This window comes from Gossypium arboreum, chromosome 13, assembly GCF_025698485.1.
Source record: "Gossypium arboreum isolate Shixiya-1 chromosome 13, ASM2569848v2, whole genome shotgun sequence".
In the NCBI taxonomy this organism is placed as follows: Eukaryota; Viridiplantae; Streptophyta; class Magnoliopsida; order Malvales; family Malvaceae; genus Gossypium; species Gossypium arboreum.
Genome location: NC_069082.1, coordinates 67,858,231 through 67,864,137, shown reverse-complemented (window position 1 = coordinate 67,864,137; position 5,907 = coordinate 67,858,231). Strand labels below are relative to the sequence as shown.

The 5,907-nt window shown below is 36.6% G+C and overlaps 1 non-coding gene across 1 annotated transcript; it reads left to right on the top strand.

Moving 5' to 3' along the window:
• Positions 1-2,600: 2,600 nt before the first annotated feature.
• On the top strand, positions 2,601-2,707 carry LOC128287679 (small nucleolar RNA R71). The gene has a single exon (XR_008278379.1). It is a non-coding gene; the product is annotated as a small nucleolar RNA R71 (small nucleolar RNA).
• The last annotated feature ends 3,200 nt before the right edge of the window (positions 2,708-5,907 follow it).

Here is a 5,907-nt window from a genome sequence, read left to right as displayed (position 1 = left end):
CCCTTAGCCGATGTTTAACTCAAATTTTTAAAAAAATTAAGCCCTAGTTGTCATGCGACCTAGGAGCCCGTGTGTCCAGGCTGTGTGTCCTACACGGCCGTGTTTCCAGGCCTTGTGATCTCTCTTAAGTGGTGTGATCCTTTCGTTTGCTTCTCCCACAGTCATGTATATGGGCATGTGGGTCACACGACCATGTATACAAGCCATGTGAGCTTAATTAGACGTGTGTATCACAAAAAAATTTAAAAAGTTAACTCCAGTAGTCACACGTCCTGAGACACACCCATGCCAAATAGCGTGTGGATTACACTACCAAGTCCCCAGGCCGTGTAACTCTCTATGATCGTGTGGGTTAAAATAAAATTGAAAAAATTGGATCCAATATTCACACGGCCTAAGATATGCTTATGCGTCCAGGCCGTGTGGTGCTTCTTAGACCATGTGGACTTTTTTTTGTAATTTTTTATTATGAATTTTTTATATTTTTTACATATTAGGTATGTCACAAAATTTGAAGAAAATAAAAATCAACACTCGAGTTGCCTCTCGAGAAGCGCTTATTTAGAATCTAAGCTTGACTATTCCTTTCACGCATACGGTCAACTCAGATTTTGGAGTCGAAGATCCTCTCTCTTATTATTAATATAACCACCAAGATAAGATTTGATTCAATGATCATTTAGCTTAAATGTGTCGCATTCAGGATGTGTTACATCTATTGTGCGGTATGGAAAGATGTTCTGTTCCACAAATAGGTTCGACCCTCTCAACTTAAGCTCTGCAGGGAACATTCATGGATCTAACTTGTCTAGCAACACTTTGTCTCCAACTTTGAATTGGTTTATCCTCTTCAAATGCACACTATGACATTGCTTAGTTATTTCTTTTATGTTCTTGGGTTCTCACCAACCTTTGTTCCCCATTCATCTAATTCATCGAATTGCACCATTCGCTCTTAACTTGTCCCTCAAGTTATATCACTTTAAACATGATATAGTTCTAACATGTTTTCATTGGTGATTTCCTAAAAAGAACGTGGAGATTTATGATTACTAAAATTAACAGAATAACTAGTTTCATCTCACTCACTAGGAACTCTTACAAAATCATGTGCTTGAAGAGTAACCTTTTCATAATCTACCATCAGCACAAGTTTACCATTACCCACATTAATAACAGTTCTAGTAGTAGCTAAAAATGGTCGACCTAAGATAATGGGTACCTCAATATTCTCATCCATGTCATATATAAAAAAATCAACAGGGAATATGAATTTATCTACTTTCACAAGTACATCTTCAATAATGCCCTTAGGATATTTAATAGATTTGTCAGCTAATCGAATACTCATCCTAGTGGGTTTTTCTTTCCTGAGAACAAGTTGTTTAAACAATTTATAAGGAATTAAATTTATACTAGCACCTAAATCAGCCAAAGCTTTTTCAATATTTAAACATCCAATAAAATAAGGAATAGTAAAACTCCCTAGATCTTTGAGCTTGGTAGGTAATTTATTTTGGAGAATGGTTGAACAATCCTCATTAAGCTCTACAGTGGATAGATCATTTAACTTTTTTTTATTTGTTAACAACTCCTTTAAAAATTTTGTATAATTTGGCATCTATAAAAAGGCTTCAACAAGAGGTACGTTAATATGTATTTTTTTTTCAAAAGTTCAAGAAATTTACCATATTATTCGTTCAAGTAGTCTTGTTTCACTTTTACCAATATGGAATTCATGGTTTGTATTCTTTGACCATGGCTTATGCTTTTTCTTGCTTTCCTCAACCCCACCATTTTTCTCAACAGCTTCTAGATTTAGTTTATTTTCAAACTCAACTAACCCTTCCACGCTTCGAACATTGATTGCATGGACTTGCTCCTTTGGGTTGGTTTTAGTGTTACTAGGTAAGCTACCTTATTATCACTCTGAAGCCAAATTAGCAAGCTGTCCAATATGATTTTTAGGTCATTGAACTTTTGCTTGCTGATCTTTTAGAGTTATCTCAATGTTTTGGAATCGAGTTTTGGGTACTGAAATAAATTTAGTTAAAATCTCCTCAAGGTTTGGTTTCTTTTCTTACTGATAAGGTTACGGCAAACCCAGAAGGGGCTGTGACCTTTGATTTCCTTAACCACCCCAAGAGAAATTTGAATGATTCCTCCATCATGGATTATAATTGTTGTTATAGGGGTTATTTTGAGGTCTAGAATTATCACTCATATAGTCGACTTCCTCACGTTCTATGTTAAACTTGAAGGGTAAGTATTTTGAATTAATCATCCCCGCTCCAGTCACATAACAGTACATTACCAAATTTCCATGTTTATTGCAACTCAAACCATCAATCTTTTTACTCAGTACTTCAACCTGACTCGCCAACATAGCAACTACATCCATATTAGAAACATTGGTTCCTTTGATCGGTTATGCTCTCATGACTTGCCACTAATAATTATTCAGTATCATCTCTTTAATAAATTATTGGGCTACCTTAGGTGTTTTGTTATTCAATGTTCCGCCAGTTGCTGCATCAATTATCTATCTACTCGAGGGATTCAAACCATTGTAAAAAGTTTGAACATGTAACCACAAAGGTAACCCATGATAAGGGCACCTTCTCAAAAGATCCTTAAATCTCTCCCATACATCATATAGTGTCTTAAGCTCAATTTGGGAAAATGAAGAGATGTCATTCCTCAACTTAGTTGTTTTGACCTGCGAAAAATATTTAAATAAAAACTTCTCATTCATCTGATCCTAAGTCATGATAAAATTGGAAGTGAATTCAACCACTGTTTTGCCTTGTTCCTCAAAAAGAATGGGAACAACTATAAGCGTATGGCATCATTAGTAACGCCATTAATCTTAAATGTGTCACAAATCTCTAAAAATTTTGTAATAGCCCAATTTAGGGCCTAGTCAGAATAGTGGTCTTGGGACCACAAATTCAATGTCAGGAAAATTATTTTATTATTATTTTGGAGTCATTGCATGTTTATATTATTGTATGAAAAATTTGGTGAGTTAATTTTGACGTTTGTGAACCCAATTGCGGAACAAGGACTAAATCGCATAAAGTGCAAAAGTCCTTAATTAGTGGCTAGAACTGTCATATAGTTAGAGTTTATCAATTAGGGGCCTTTAACGGGCAATTAGACCCTATAGAGATAGCTTGGCAGGCCATAGGAGACAAATTGATGAGAAAGTCAAAATTAGGTGAGTTTTAGTCACCAATTTTGACTAGTTTTAATATTAAATTAAGAAAAAGGCCACATCCTTTTTATTTTTCTTCTTCACCAATTTTTACCAGCCATATGAGAATTTTGAAGCTTGAAATTTGAAGCAACTTATCATCTCTAGAAGTAAGTGATTTTCGTACCCTTTGTTGAAGATTTTTACATTTTTGAGACCCTTGAAGCATAAGCTTTCAAATGAGGGGACTATTTTGCAAATGGTTGAAGGTATAAGGTCTGGCCATGAGAACATTTATGGTGTTTTTTGAAATTTTATGGAAGAATATGAAGCTTAGTGGTGTGATAAACAACTTTTGTGAAAGGATTTTCATGAAAATACATAAAAAGGACTAGTTTGCATAAGTTGTAAAGTAGATGATAAATGTGTAATATAATGGGAATTTGGAGTTACTATCAGAGTAAAAAAGGGTTCAGCTAGGCTTAAGATGCAAAGAAATTCGGTAAAAGTCGAATTTCGGACCTAGGGGTAAAATGGTCATTTTGTCAAAGTCTAAAGGCAAATTGGTCATTTTACCTGAGTATGAATTATTGAATGCTTAGATCAATAAAGTGACTAAATAAGTGCATTTTGTTATTATAGATCAATAATTACCGAATCTGAACCTAGATCGGGGGAAAACCAAGCAATTAGACTAAACCGACTAGTCGCCTACTTTTTTGTAATCCGAGGTAAGTTGTATATAAATAATACAACTACAATGTTAATGTATGTGTTGAATTGTACTTGAAATTTAATATAGCATGAATTTCTTGATTGAGGAATTGAGAAAGCATGATGGTAATAAAGATAGTAGACTTTCTGTTTGAACCTAGGAAATAAATTGGATTTCTATGCCATAACATATGGGTTACTGTGGGCTAGTGTAAGACATGTCTAGGGCATGCATCGGCCAAATTACGAGAGCCAGTGTAAGACCATGTCTGGGACATGCATCGGCTATGAGATGTGGCAGTGTAAGACCGAGTCAGGGACATGGCATCGGCACAGATATGTTAGAGCTTGTGTAAGACCATGTCTGGGACATAGCATCAACACCTTACCCATGTTTGGGGCTTAATGAATGTCCGATAGTGTTCTGAATGGTTAAACGGAGAAAGTTATGAACTTAAGTTATTGAGGAAAGTATAATTATGTTGCGAGTGGTACAGGTACCTAATTGGTATGTATAAATTATGAGCTCAACGTATATACTATGTGATTTGTATGGATAGTGATGAGTAGGTTATGCTTATGCCCTCTTTTGTATCATGAGCTTGTTGATAATTGGTAAAGTTGTTGTATATTTATTTATGTGCAACTTACGAAGCTATATGCTTGCTCCCTTTTCATTCTATTCTCTTATAGTGCCGCTAACTTAGCTCGAGGATCATCAGAAGTCAGAGATATCGATCACACTATCAATCGAAGCTTTTGGTATAGTTTGATTTATATTTTTGAATATGGCATGTATAGGGAACTAGACTTGTGTTTTGTGTTGTTATTAATTTGGCCAAATGTGTTGGCTTGGGATAAATTCCTCATTTTGTATTAAGCCTCGAATGATGACTAATATTCATTTTGATATATGCAAATGGTGTTATGTTCATGGATGAGTAAAGTGCACAAATGAAATGTTGCCTATTGTGGCTGATTTTATTGCATGAAATAGTCTTCTACTACTTTTGGTTGCTTTTGTGTAGGTTGTGTAAGTAAGGGTAGCAAAGAGGCTTGGTAAATAGCCTGATTTTGTCCACATGGGTAGACACACGGGCGTGTATCTAGGTCGTGTATGACATACGGCCAGCCCCATGGGCGTGTGGTCTGGCCGTGTGTCCCCTGCACGTAAAAATTTTAAGCCAGTGTGCATGATAATAAACACAAGGGCAGAGAAACAGCCATGTGTCTCAGCCGTGTGAAGGACACGGCCTAGCACACGGGTGTGTTACTTGGTCGTGTGACATTTTGGGGTTGCTAACGTCAGAAATAGAATGTCCAGGTTTTTTGCACACGAGCTAGGACACGGGCGTGTCATGGCCGTATGAAGGACACAGGCCAGGGACATGGAGGTGTGCCAGGCCGTATGAAAAACCCTATAGGTGTGCATTTAGATTAATTCTACACTGGTGGAGAACACGGGCGTGTCCCTGTATTACTTAGGCCATGTGAAACACACGGGCCATAAGCACGACCATGTCGAAATGGTCACACGGGTGTGTTGCCCTTTCAAACGGGCGTGTGCCCCTCTGTCAAGTGACATTTTTCTATAGTTGTCAAAAGAACCCAAGTTGGATTCGAGTGATTTACGATGTGTGTTTTGGGCCTCGAAGGCCCATATTAAGGACATGTTGATAAGTTTGAGGAATTTTTAAATTTGTCCAAGTCTTGGAGACTCGTAAATGGTTGTAAGCACGAGTTTAAGTGAGGTAACGCCTCGTATTCTGTCACAGTGTAGGATACAGGTATGGGGTGTTACAAATTTAGCCAAATGAACATTTGGATCTTTATCTTGCAACCAATCAAACTGAACATATTACTATGAAATTTAAATTATGTTCGGCTTGATTTCAAAATTATTTGCAGCAATATTCAATTTGAAGATACTTGATTCAACCCCAGTCAGAGTAGGCTTCGCATAATCATCCATAGTACGATGAGTAAGAGATACAGGA